Source organism: Leopardus geoffroyi, chromosome B4, assembly GCF_018350155.1.
Source record: "Leopardus geoffroyi isolate Oge1 chromosome B4, O.geoffroyi_Oge1_pat1.0, whole genome shotgun sequence".
In the NCBI taxonomy this organism is placed as follows: domain Eukaryota; kingdom Metazoa; phylum Chordata; class Mammalia; order Carnivora; family Felidae; genus Leopardus; species Leopardus geoffroyi.
In genome coordinates, this window is record NC_059341.1 from 102,857,990 (window position 1) to 102,873,117 (window position 15,128).

The 15,128-nt window shown below is 34.9% G+C and overlaps 1 protein-coding gene across 2 annotated transcripts in view; it reads left to right on the forward strand.

Annotated features, from left to right (window-relative positions):
- SYT1 (synaptotagmin 1) overlaps positions 1-15,128 on the forward strand; it is a 554,862-nt gene that overhangs the window by 39,803 nt on the left and 499,931 nt on the right. The window lies entirely within an intron of this gene.

Genomic DNA, 15,128 nt, shown 5'->3' on the forward strand with positions numbered 1-15,128 from the left:
AATTTGAAAAATTGCTGAGTGAAAGTGATATTTAGGATATTCTTAAGTTACAGGTATCAGTTTATATATACATATATATTAAAAATTCTCATAATCTTGAATGGCAAATAGCGCTTCACATGTTATAATTTAACTGAAAAATATTTAATATAAATAGTAATACATAAATGTATATATAAATGTGACAAGATTTTTATAATCTCAGCATATTTTTTTAGAAAAATCTTTGTGTCCCTTAAGCTAGGAGGCAATAATGATACTCCACTCATTTTCTTTTTCTAGTTAAAGAATCACCAAATGTGTTACAAGTATACTTATTTCATTGCACTTCACTTTATTGTGCTTCACACATACTGTGTTGTTTTTTTTTTGTTTGTTTTGTTTTGTTTTTACAAATTGAAGGTTTATGGCAACCCTGTGATAAGCAGGTCTATCAGTGCCATTTTTCCCACAGTATGTGTTCACTTTGTGTCTTTGTGTCACATTCTGGTAATTTTTGCAATATTTTCATTATTATATTTGTTATGGCAATCTGTGATCAATGACCTTTGATGTTACTACCATGATTATTTTGGGGCCTCACAGACGGCACACATGTAAGATGGCACATCTTCTTGATAAACGTTGTGTGTGTTCTGACTGCTCTACCAACCAGCTGTTCTCCCCATCTCTTTCTCTCATTTTCCTCCATATTAGCTGAGATACAGCAATGTTTAAATTTAGCCAATTAATAATGCTACAAAGGCCTCTAGGTGTTTCAAGTGAAAGGAAGAGTTGCAAGTCTCTTACTTCAAATCGAAAGTTAGAAATAATGGAGCTTAGTGAGGAAGCAAGTTGAGAGCCAAGATCATGGGAAACCTGGGCCTCTTGCTCCAAAGAGTTAGCCATGTTGTGAACACAAAGGAACAGGTCTTAAAGGAAATTAAAAGTGCTATTCCATTGAACACATAAGAAAGTAAAAAACAACAACAACAAAACAAATAGTTTTATTGTGGATATGGAGAAAATTAGAATGTTCTGGATAGAAGATCAACATTTCTACAACATTTCCTTAGGCCAAAGCCTAATCCAAAGCTAGGTCCTAACTCTCTTCAGTTCTGTGATTGCTGAGAGAGGTGAGGAAGCTGCAGATGGAAAGTTTGAAGCTAGCAGAGCTTGGTTCATAGGGTTTAAAGAAGCCATCTCTAGAACATAAAAGAGCAAGGGGAAGCAGCAAATGCTGATGTAGAAGATGCAGCAAGTTATACAGAAGATGTCACTAAGATAATGAAGGTGGCTACACTAAACAACAGGTTTTCAATGTAGATAAAACAGCCCTGTATTGGAAGAAGATGCTATCTAGGACTTTAACAGCCAGAGAGGAGAAGTCACTGGCTTCAAAGGACAGGCTGACTCTCATGTTAGGGGTTAATGCAGCTGGTGACTTTAAGTGGAAGGCAGTACTCTTGTACCATTCCAAAAACCCTAGGGCCCTTAAAAATTATGCTAATTCTACTCTGCCTATGTTCCGTAAATGGAACAACACAGCCTGGATGACAGCACATCTGTTTACAACATTTACTGAATATTTGAAGCCCGCTGTTGAGACATAATGCTCAGAAAAGAAGCTGCCAGCGAGAGTGATTCCTCTGATGAATCTGGGCAAAGTAAATTGAAAACCTCCTGAAAAGGATTCACCATTCTAAATACCATTAAGAACATTTATGATTCATGAGGAGAGGTCAAAGTATCAACATTAATAGGAATTTGGAATAAGTTGGTTACCACCAATGTCATGGATAACTTGAGAGAGGTTCAAGGCTTCAGTGGAGGAAGTAACTGCACATGTGGTGGAAATAGCAAAGAACCAGAAGTAGAGCCTGAAGATGGGACTAAATTGCTGCAATCTCATGATAAAACTTTAAAAGATGAGGAGTTGCTTCTTATGGATGAACAAAAAAAGTGGTTTCTTGAGACCGAATTTACTCTTGGTGAAGATGCCGTGAAGACCATTGAAATGACAACAAAGGATTTAGAATATTACATAAACTGTAAAAGTTGATAAAGCAACAGTGTGGTTTGAGAAAATTGACTTCAATTTTTTTTAACGTTTATTTTTATTTATTTTTGAGACAGAGAGAGACAGAGCATGAACGGGGGAGGGTCAGAGAGAGGGAGACACAGAATCTGAAACAGGCTCCAGGCTCTGAGCTGTCAGCACAGAGCCCGATGCGGGGCTCGAACTCACGGACCGCGAGATCATGACCTGAGCTGAAGTCGGCCGCTTAACTGACTGAGCCACCCAGGCGCCTCCTGACTTCAATTTTTAAGCTGACTTTCAATTTCAATTGACTTTCAGTTTTTCTACTGTGAGTAAAATGCTATCAAACAACATGGCTTGATACACAGAAATAATTCATGGAGAGTCAAGTGATGTGGCAAACTTCACTGCTGTCTTATTTTAAGAAGTTGCCACAGTCATTCCAACCTTCAGCAACCGCTATGCTGATCATACAGCGGCCATCAACATCAAGGCAAGACGCTTCACCAGCAAAAAAGACTATGATTTGCTGAAAGCTCAGATGATGGTTAGCAGTTTATAGCAATGAAGTATTTTTTTCAATTACGGTATATACATTGTTTTTTAGATGCAATGCTATTTCATGTTTAATAGACTACATTGTAGTATAAACATAACTTTTATATGCACTCAATAACTAGAAACTATATTTGATTCATTGTAATATTTGCTTTTCTGCAGAATCAAACCCACAGTATCTCTGAGATATGCCTATATATCACCTGATATATGAACGTGATCTGTCTGATCAGTGGAGCTAAATAATAAGTAAAAAATAATAATTTAAATAGTTATGCATAAAAGTTTCACAATCTCAATTAATTAAAATTTAGTTAAAAATCAAATTTATCAATCTCTTTTTTTTAAATTAAGTGTTACAATTTGAAAAGCAAACTGCAAATACTGGTGTGTATTAAATTTTAATTAATCTTTTCATGGAGGAGTTGGCCTATAAAGTAAAAATTCAATTCAGTTGTTATCATCTTGTGACTGGGACCTTAAAATAATTGTATGTTAGCATATGTGATTCATCCATTAGGAAGCTAATGCAAAGTTGAGATTGTGTTGTAGATGGCCACCATTACCCCATAAAAAATATAAAAATTTGGGGCGCCTGGGTGGCGCAGTCGGTTAAGCGTCCGACTTCAGCCAGGTCACGATCTCGCGGTCCGGGAGTTCGAGCCCCGCGTCAGGCTCTGGGCTGATGGCTCAGAGCCTGGAGCCTGTTTCCGATTCTGTGTCTCCCTCTCTCTCTGCCCCTCCCCCGTTCATGCTCTGTCTCTCTCTGTCCCAAAAATAAATAAACGTTGAAAAAAAAAATTAAAAAAAATATATAAAAATTTAATTGTTCATACATAAATAATGCACACCTATTCTGAGAAAATTAATATATTGGATCTATGGTAAAGAAAATCAGTGGATCTAAATGTTGGCATGCTCCATTTCATTAATTATTCTCAAAAATTGTGACAAAAAGAAGGTAGTAGATGTGCGCAATACTATGATAAGCAAATAAAAATCCTCAATTTTAATTCTTCATATTAAAAGCATACAGAATTCCACAAATTACCGGGGGAAGTTAACAGAAGAAAAAGAGAGTTCTAGTTTAAATGAGACTGTATTTATTTTTAAAATTTGTTTTCCCTTAAAATAATAATGATATTAGTATGTAATATTGATCACTGAGCACTTTGTATGAGCCAGGTGTTCCAGGTGTTGCTCTAAACTCATTATTGCTCAGAACACTTAAAAGACAGGTGTGTGTGTGAATTTACATTAGTCAAATCATGCAGAGGTTAAGTACAGTTGAAGCAGTTTTCAAAATTGTTCATATGTTCATATATTACAATTAGATCAATTTATGTTAATCTAAAGAAAAATATTTTATTTCCCCAAATTGGCTAATTTTTTTATAATTTGTTAATAACATTTGAAAATCATTTACATTTTTCAACTCGAAAGAATAAATCACTTTTCATCTTTCTGTGAAGCCCCTTAAATACTAATGAAATCTTGCAAAAATAGAGTATATCAAGAGATTACAGATTATTCAGATTTTGTTTACATTATTAAATGAGAGAATCAATGGATCGCCATTTTTCCATTCTAAAAACGCTTTGTACCTAATGGCATATTGCATAATGTAATACAGTAAGTAATATAGCAAAATAAGGTAAAAAATCATAGAAAAAGAATGGCAATTGTATTATTTCCCTGAAAAGTGAATACTGCACTTTAAGAACTGTAATAGAGAAAGCAGTTGCTCTCTATTTTCAATGTAAAAGCAGACTACATAAAAACTGTTAACTATAAGAATACTAAAATAATTAAAACTACGTTTAATTCTTAAAGGTAACATAATAAAATGAGGGTTTTCAAAGAAATTTTATATCACTCACAGTGGTTTAGATTCAGTGTGACATTGGACCTATTAGGTAGGCATTAAATGTCTTTATGTCTTATAAATTCCATGACAGCTTTAAGCCTTAGTGCATATAAAACATGTACAGCCGTTTTTTCGGACACTGTTATTCTTTAGGTACCCCAAATAGTTGTTTAGCTTCTCTTAGGGAGATAGAATCATCCTTCAAGGTCTCCTACTTCAGACAAAAAAAAAAAAAAAAAAAGCTAAATTTAGCTGGTAAAAATAAGAGTGCCGGATACTTTGACAGTTTCTTAATATGAAGTAAATACACAGGCAACTTTTTTATAGAAGCGTATAAACTCTGTTACCATTCATATGGCCTCTGAGAACAGGCCTGTTCAACAGAGCATCAAGTTCTTTGAAAGCTTACTTACTTGAAATTCTAATTAATATGAAAGTAAATTCTATCTGTGATTAATTTTTATTAATAAAGAAAAGTCAAGGGATGCCTGGGTGGCTCAGTCTAAGGTTAAGCATCCAATTTCGGCTCAGGTCATGATCTTACGGTTCTTGAGTTCAAACCCCACATTGGCTCTCTGCTGTCCGCACAGAGCTCATTTTGGATCCTGTGTCCTCCTCTCTTTCTACTGCTCCCCCAACTTTCATGTGCTCTCTCTCTCTCAAATAAAAAAAAATATTAAAAAAAGAAAGAAAATTCAAGATCTATTATATTTACTTAAAAATATGCCTTTTTAGATTTTAAAGGATAAATCTTGTATGTAGTTTTTATTTACGTATGCTTACTTCCACAAGTAGCATTCTTATCTGGCAGGGCCTGAATGAACTCTAAAGTTAACATGCCTGTTAGCTTTATAAAACCTACAATACGGTTTCACACAAAAGTTGCTTAATTCAAAAAGCAAAATCTGAGTTGCCATCATGTTGGAGTAGATGCTTCACTATAGAAGAAATGGCTTAAAATGATAATAGGATTAGGAAGGGGAAATTTTCTAGATGGAAAATTATTTATAGTGGGGTCCCTACATGAAATGATTGTGCTCACAGAGAGATAGCTGTGTTACTAAGTTAACTTCTAAAAAATAGTTCAGTTTTTTCTTCCTTTTTCCTTTCTTTTCTTTTCTTGTTTTGTTTTTGTTTTTGTTTTTGTTTTGTTTTGTTTTGTTTTTTTAGAAAGCCGATGAGTTTAGATAAAACGGTGACTGATATAAAATATTACCAGTTGGGAAGCTTCAACAATGAGGGATCCATCCTGGAGACATAAAGGCTGAAAAGATATATAATGAATATTTAGAAAATGATTAAGCCCATGAAAGTGGATAGAGACATCATTTACTTTCATATCCAATATTGAGAGGTGGCTGAAAGAATATCTATTGGCACAAATCAAGATAGTAAATGAAATTCTATATTACATAAGTTAAATGCATAAGTTATGAGACTGTGCTAAGAGACAAAAAGGTGAAAAGTGTGCTTTGGATTCCACAGTTTTGTATTTAAAATGGGCAAATAAACTATAGGTATCATGTTGTATATATTACATCCCCGTAGTTTATTTATCTTATACCTGGAAGTTTGTACCTTTTGACCTATACCCAATTCCTCCTTTCCCACCCCACCTGTGGCAACCACCAATCTGTTATGTTTATAAGAGTTCAAGTTGTTTCTTTTTTGTTTTTTGTTTTGGATTCCAGACATAGGCAAGGTCATACTGTTTGCCTTTCTTTGTCTGACTTCACTTAACATAATACCCTCAGATTCCATCCATGTTGTAGATGGCAAGATTTCATTCTTTTTATGAGTGAAATCATACATACACACATATATATGTATATATACCACCTTTTCTTTATCTGTTCAACTAAGGTTTTTCCATGTCTTGGCTATAGTAAATAATGCTGCAATGAACATGAGGGTGAAGATATGTTTTCAAGTTAATGTTTTAATTTCTTTTGGGTAAATACCTAGAAGTGGGGTTTCTGGATCATATGGTAGTCTACTTTTAATTTTTTGAAGAACTTCCATTTTGCTTTCCATAGTGGCTAAACCAATTCACACTCTCACCAACGGTGTACTTGGGTTTCTTTTTCCATATCCGCAACAACACCTGTTATCGCTGGTCTTTTTGATGACTGCTGTTTTAACAGGTATGAGATGATATTTCTTTGTGATTTTTGATTTGTATTTCCCTGAGGATTAGTAACATTGCACATCTTTTCACGGACCTACTGGTGAAATAGGTCTTTGGGAAAATGTCAGTTTGTGCATTTTTTGAATTATTATTTTCTTGCTATTGAGTTGTGTGTTTTTTATATATTTTGGCTGCTAATCCCTAATCAGATATGTGATTAGCAAGTATTTTCTCCCATTCTGTAGGTTGCCTGTTCATTTCGTTGATAGTTTCCTTTGCTGTGCAGAAGCTTTGTTGTTTGATGTAGCTACACTACGTCTGTCTGTTTTTGTTTTTATTGCCTTTGCTTTTGGTTTCAAATATGAAAAATCATTGCTAGGACCAGTGTCAAGGAGCTTACTCTCTGTGTTTTCCTCTAGGAATTGTGATATAGTGACTAGTTCATAGTACTGTATTCCACATTTGGTAGTTGCTAAGAGAGAGTAGATTTTTAAGGTTTTTTGTCACAAGAAAAACAATTTGTAACTATGCAAGATGATGGATGCTAAGAAAACATATTATTATAATCATTTTGCCAGGTATACATATATCATTATGTTTTGCACCTTAAATAATACAGTATTATGTGTTATAGGTCAGTAAACTTGGTAAATATTTGAATAAGTTAAAAAATAAATAAAATGGTCTATTAGAGAAAAGTAAGGATATCCTTATCCATATCTATTTTCTGTGTTAGATGATTATGATGCTCTTCTACTTAACATATTGCCAAATATAGAATTTGGGACAAATACATCAAAAGTAATCCACTGCATAATATTTTCTAGAAGTTTTTTTTCCTGTACTTTTTTCTACTTGAACCCTCTCCTATCACTTTCATTGGTATATTTCCTTTAAAACATATGCAAGTCAAAATATTTTTTTCTTTTATTTAATTTCTTCCTGGACTCAGTCAAAACCCATAATGAGTTTAGCAATGAAACTGCTTTCTGAGGACACAGTAGGGAACAAATGGACTCAGGCCTCAGGGGCTTCCATTCTAGGCAGTAGGACAGATCACCAACCACCTTCCACTTAAGAGCCTATAGCTATGGCTTGTTGAGTGCCAACTTTAATAAGTATTGCTGGTTCACAAACATTCTATCTAATCCAAAGAATTGTTTTAGCAACATTTTACTATCTCCACTTTTTTTAATGTGAGGGAACCTGGATATTTTTATATTGTTTTGTTGTAAACTTTATTTTTTTTTTTTTGATGGGAAGGCAAATGTTTTGGGTACAAGTCCTGTGAAACAGACAAGATGTTTATTTCATGGCTACTGAGTAGCTTTTGTCCAATCTCTTGGCACAACTTAGACCCTGTCCAATAAAAGCAGAAGCACAATTTCTACAGTAAAATCTTGAAAAGTAAAGAATAAAAAAGATAAAACATAAGAAGAAAAAATTGTCTGAGGCGCCTGGGTGGCTCAGTCAGTTAAGCATCTGACTTTGGCTCAGGTCATGATCTCGCAGTTTGTGGTTTCAAGCTCAGCGTCAGGCTCTGTGCTGACAGCTGGGAGCCTGGAGCCTGTTTCAGATTCTGTGTCTCCCTCTCTCTCTGCCCCTCCCCCGCTCACGCACAAGCACACACTCAAGCGCGTGCTCTCTCTCAAAAATAAAACATTAAAAATTTTAAAAAACATTGTAAATAAGTTTGCAGTTGTCCTTTCCAAGCATAAGTCTTAATATGCTTGGCACTAAATATTTTTGGTATTAGTTTTATTTGGTAAGTACATTCATAGAAGTTTTATTTGGTAAGTACATTCATAGAAGTTTAAAGCTGTCAGGTATTTTTATAGAGCTTTAAGTTGACTTGTTAAATAGAAATGTTTGAAAATTTATGATAAAATTTCCTAGGCTTCATATGATAAACTTGAGCATAAAATGCCTCAAACCCTTTACTTATATTTTCTAAACAAACTGTAAATGGTATTGTTACCAATTATTGAAACCTCTTTTTAGAATGATTTGTGCATTAAAAATTCCAAACAATTTGGAAAAGCGTAAACCATTCATTTTTATACCTCTATACTTTTATTATATATCATCTATAATACATTAGAGTTTGCTTTGCTTACTCTTAGTTATTTTAATTTCAGTTTAGTAAAATATAAATACCTAAACATAGGAATACTATCTATTTGAGATATATTTGACCTATAACATTAATTTCAGATATACAATATAATGATTCATTATTTGTGTAGATTGCAAAATGGCCACAAATCTAGTTAACATTCATCACCACACATAGTTAAAAAAAAACTTGTTTTTCATGTGATGAGGACTTTTAAGACCTTTTAGCAAATTTCAAATATGCAACACAATATTAAGAGCTATAGTCACCATGCTATACATTACATCCTATGACTTATTTATTTATAATTGAAAGTTTATACCATTTAGCCCTCTTGATGTATTTCACCCACTCTCCACTGCCTCTGGCAACCATCACTTTGTTCTCTTGATAAGCGTCTTTCCTTTCTTCTTTTAAACATGCTTATTTATTTTGAGAGACAGTGTGGGTGAGCAGGGAAGAGGCACAGAGAAAGGGAGAGAGAGAATCCCAAGCAGGTTTGGCACTATCAGCACAGAGCCTGAGGAAGGGCTTGATCTCACAAACCCTGAGACCATGACCTGAGCCTAAATCAAGAGTCAGATGCTGAACTGACCGAGCCACGCAGGCTCCCCTCTTTTCTTGTTTTTATTTAAGATGCCACATATAAGTGAGATGGTATGGTATTTGTCTTTCTCTGTTTCCTTTACATCCCTTAACACAACACCCTCAAGGTCCATCCATGTGGTTGCAAATGGCAAAAACTTTCATTCCTTTTTATGGATGAATAATATCCCAATGTATATATGCTACATTTTAAAATTCATTCCTTCATGATGGACACTTAGGTTGCTTTTATATCTTGACTACTGTGAATAATGCTGCAGTGAACATAGGGGTGCCTATATCATCTTGAGTTAGTATTTTCACTTTCTTTGGTTAAATACCCAGAAGTAGAATTGCCAGATCATAAGGTACCTCTATTTTTAAATTTTTTGAGGAAAGTCCATGCTGTTTTCCACAGTGGCTGCACCAATTGACATTTCCCGTCAACAGTGCACAAGTGTTCCCTTTTCTCCACATTTTTGCCAACATTTGATTTTCTTCTCTTCTTGATAATAACCCTTCTAACAGGTACGAAGTGAGGAATACTCTTCTTTTTAAGAGAAATGACCTTGGAAAAGGAAAGGTCGATTACTTGGCCTATTTAAACAATTAAAAAATGACAGCACGTTACAGTCCTTTTAAAAATGTTGTAAATAATGTAAAACCTGAAATCTCTAACACGAAGAGAAAATAATTCTAATCATATGTGCTAGAGCATCCAGGAAGGTTTTTTGTTCCAGAGCAGTTTCTCATATTTCATAAACAGTGATGAGTTTTCCCTTCCCCGAGGTAAGATAAAAATATTTGTAATTTAGGAGTGCTCCTCCTTGTCATGTATTTCAAGGAATCCAAAGAAATCCGAGCACTATTTTTAGCATAGTATGCAGTACTGGAGAGTATGCTAAAAATAGTGCCAGTGAATAAAGATATGAATTAAATAAATTTGTGTATTTAGAAAGTACAAGTATAGATGTTTCTTTTTTTTTCTTTTTTCCTTGAAGTATAATTAATGCACAAAGTTACATGAGTTTCAGGTGTACCACATAGTGATTCAACAACTTTATACATTAGGCGGTGTTCAGAAATGTAGCTGCCATCTTTCACCATACAGTGGTATAAAAATACCATTCCCTATGCTGTACCTTACATCCCCAAAGATGTTTCTTTCAGTAAAAGAAGGGGAAGATTCAATTGTTTTCAATAACAGTACGATAAATCTGTAAAAACCTAGAAAATTACAGTAAAATATTATTCCTAATACCTGCTGATGACTAATTTTATTCTAGGCATTTATGCACATAACCAAAAGACTAGGAAGATGTTGGAATGTAAAACTGCACTTCCTGAGGATAAGTAGAAGTACTTTGAAACATTCCACAAATAGTTAGGAGTACTTGCCGAGCGCCAGACCCTGAGCGCTGAAGAGACAGCAGTCAACAGAACAGAAATGGCTGCCCTCACTGGGGGGAGGCAGACAGATACACCAAAAGGTAAAGTATTGAGCATGTCACGTGACACAAGTGCTGCGGAGAAAGAAAAATGGAAAAAGGCCCCCCTTGCTGCTTTAAGAGTGTGGGTGGTCCCTGGACCCCCTGCTCATGTGATTAGCAGTTGACTGACTCAGGTGATTAGAAAAATGACTTGGAAGTGGAATTAGAACCGAGACGTCTGCCTGTCTGGATGCAGTCGTGATCAAACTGCCATCAGAACTGAGGAGACAAAACAGGGTCTGGGGCTTCATCTTTTCTCTGCCTGAGCATGTAGTACCTGTAGGTCGTATTGATCATTCTGTCATTTTATTTCGTCTCAAAATATCAATTTTAGTGCCTATTAGGCCAGGCATTCTGCTATTGTGAATACAAAGATGATTAATACTGCACAACTGTACATGAAAAGCTTAAATTCTGGTACCTTAATAATACCTACTGGTATAACTCTTTGATATAAATTATTTAAAGATCACATTTTCATGTTTTGATTCATCCAAGCATACACTTAAGTTAAATTGTTGTTGGAAGGGGAATTTAACATTTATTGAGGATGTTCTCTTCGAGTTCTGAGGAGAATATTTCACGTACATTACTTCAGAAAATCACTAAAATATTCTAATATCATGATTCTCACTTTAAGGTAAGGAAATATAAAGGTGTCCAAGTTTGTGGAGTAAGCAAGTGGCAGAGCAGACCACTGAGTTCACAGTCTTCATTTCTTTAAATTAAAGTTTATTTATTGTGAGAGAGGGAGAGCACAAGCAGGGGAGGGGTAGAGAGAGAGGGAGACAAAGAGAATTCCCAGCAGATTCTCTGAGAGCAAGGAGCCTGATGTGGGGCTCAAATTCACAAACTGCAAGGTCATGAATTTAGCCAAAACCAAGAGTCAGATGCTTAACCAACTGAGCCACCCAAGTGCCCCGAAAGTCTTCATTTATTTCTGGAAAAATATGTGTACAGAAACCACCACTCCATGAAAGAGATTCATTTTGTCACTTGATGATATCATCATGATTGCATACAATATGGACAAATTAAACTTTTGTGAAAATGAGTTAAAAGAGAATTCGGTACAAATACATACATATTACACATACATATACACAACATACATAGATACACATACATATATACATAACATATATACAGAAATATACATACATACACATATATATATTATACACACACACACTTCCCTAATGGAGGACTAAGAGATCGAACTCCCCCAAGCAAAATAATCAACTTTAAGTGATGATGCTTAGAGATTTATTTCCTCAAAGTGTTTGTCCTTTCCAGAAGTTGCATACTTATTAGAGCATTAACTGCTAAATTCTCCTTTTATGTACTGATGGAAGTCTCAACAGACAAGCTGTCTGAGCCAAAATAAAAAAAATGCCCTATGCAGTTAGGTCAAACCCTCTGATCTGCCTCCCAGTTATTACTGTCACGAAGCCACTTTTTATTTTGTCAAATGAAATAAAAAGGTGGGTTTGCTTATGCTTTACAACCAGAAAAACACCATCAAAACCACACGTTCTTGGGATTTAACAGAAGCAAAATGATCAAGATGGCTGCTTATAGAGAACATTGGTCCAATTCTCTGCCTTATATTTTGAAGGGAACAAGTAACTTTAATTACCTCTCAGATATAGAAGGGAGAAAGACTTTTCTCCAGCCATTTCCCTAGAGTCTGCAATATTTGGAATTGCTCATCCAGCAGTCATGTTGCTGCATAGAAAATCATGCAAATTTCGTTTTATGCCCAAAAGGTGAAAATAATTGGTTATATTCGAAATAGAGATATTCAGACTATACCACAGTCTTATTTTTTTTGTTTTTTCTTATCTCCTTGTTTACCCATAGACACACATACTTTTGTATAAATCACTCTCTCATATATATATGATATACATAGGAAGTCATTGTGCCCCTGGCAAATAATAGAAAGCCAGAGTTTTAAAGAGACTCAAGGAAAAGAACCTGTCAGAATCTCTGGACTTATCAGCTAACTTTCACTAGCTGGCAGCCTGAGGCAAATCACTTCACCTTCCTTAGCCTCAGTTTCCTCATATCCACAATCTCCAAATTCTGTAAAGATTCTATTTACTCACCAATTAATACAGAGTTTATAATTTCCAGACTCAGGGGATCTTTATTATTGCATTATTTTAGTTAAAATACTGGATTTATACTTACAGAATCTAAAGATTGATGAGGGTTTTGTGTACTGGTTACACTATTTCTAAATGTAACATTATCTTAAAGGTAATTGGTGCTCCTTCAGAGATACCAGAAGCTCGGGCCACAGTCTTTTCCAGTTTTGATCATTACATATCTCCACAATATAAAACTGAAATTCAGAGAGCAGCAGTTAATTGTTAGATCAGAATCTGTGTCAATCATTCTGCTCTACTGATCAGAATTTAAAGTCATCATTTTCTTCCTTAATCACTAAAACAGTCATTTAATGTTCTACTAGTTCTTTGATATTGTTTCTAGTTTACCCTGTGTTATAACACTCCTTCTTTCTGTAAATAAGCATTTTTGAGAAAATGGGTAAAGAAAAACTCATGGATAGGTTGAGGGCAGAGCCCTTGGATTTTTGTTTTTGTTTTTGGCCCTTGGAAGAATCTCTAGGTGTCCATGTTGAATCTCCTACCTGGCATTCCAGGAAATCAATTTTATTATATTACTTAGGATTGATCAGGTTCTGTGACACTGTTTTATATTACACATTTTCTCAAAGAACTGATCTAAATATCAGAACATGATTCATTAACGTATAATGAAGGACATTTCTAATGATTTTATTTTGCTGTTTTATTTTATTATGTTATTTTTTAATGTTTATTTTGGAGGAAGAGCATGAATGCGGGAAGGGCAGAGAGGAGGGAGTCAGGGACAGAGGATCTGAAGTCAGTTCTGTGCTGACAGCAGAGAGCTCAATGTGGGGCTCAAATTCACCAACTGTGAGATCATGACCTGAGCTGAAGTCAGATTCCTAACAGACCTGAAATACCAGGTGCCCCAATTTTTTATTTATTTATTTATTTATTTATTTATTTGAGAGAGAGAGAGAGAGAGAGAGAGAGAGAGAGAGAACCTTAAGCAGGATCTATGTTGAGCACAGAGCCTGACATGGGGCTACATCTCATGACTGTAAGTTCATGACCTGAGCCGAAATCAAGAGTCAGAGGCTCAACCAACTGAGCCACCCAGGTGTGCACCCTGAAGGACATTTTGATCAACCAAAAGATTCATAATCTCTGCAAGGCAAAGAGGACTTGGGAGCTGAATTTTATGGCACACTCCCTGCGCCTCCTCCCTAATGATATGGAATGATTATCCAAAATGTTTACTTTATGGGTATAGCACTCAATAAATACATTATATTTCTCCCTTTTTTTTCTAACCCCCATATAAATCCCATGCTCCCATTCACATTTTTATTAACCCATGTAAAATATTCCCAAAGTGAGTGCTTATTTTATATAAATGTGTGATTGGTTAAGTGACTTTCTGGGATTAGAGTGTGCCATTTCTTATCACAAGCAATCTAAATTGTTTTGCTTCATAAATTTGTCTCCTTATTTTTCAAGTGGAAAAGATGGATTTCTTTCTGATCTTGCCTTAAGTTTTTTCAGGACACATAATTGCTTTCTACATGTTTCCAACAAATCTACATGTAGATTCCAACAAAAATCATGAATACAAGCTTAGGCTTCACACATAAGTAAAAAAAATTCCAAGGACATATATACTTCATCTTTGTATTCCCAGAGAATTGTTACAAAAATAACATTTATTTGCTCCCATATTTTTCTTATAGTTAAACCTTGTTGTTGTTGTTGTTGTTATTGTTTGTTTGGTTTTTGTAATTTAAGCCAGTAGAGATATAGGTTTGTTCTTCATTGTCTTCCATGGGGAAAAAAATACACGACTATAAATCAATATAACATCTGTTTTCTTTTTTAAAAATTTTTAAGTTTATTAATTTATTTTTGAGAAAGAGAAGAGAAAGTGACCAGGAGATGGGCAGAGAGAGAGGGCAAGAGAGAATCCCAAGCAGGCTTCCCACTTAGCACAGAGCCTGATGCAGGGCTTGAACCTACAAACCATGAGATCATGACCTGAGCTGAAACCAAGAGTCAGACACTTAACTGAATGAGCCACCCATATGCCCTCATCTATTTGTTTTATGTAATACTGTCAGCACCATACTGGCAATACAATCTATTATACTTTTGATTCTTCTGCAATCTGATAGGGCATCATTCTAGTTTAGTCTTCAAAGTGTTGAATACCACATAAAACAGGTTATTTTAATATTTAATAAATGTGTTCTCTCTTCAAACAGCAGCCAT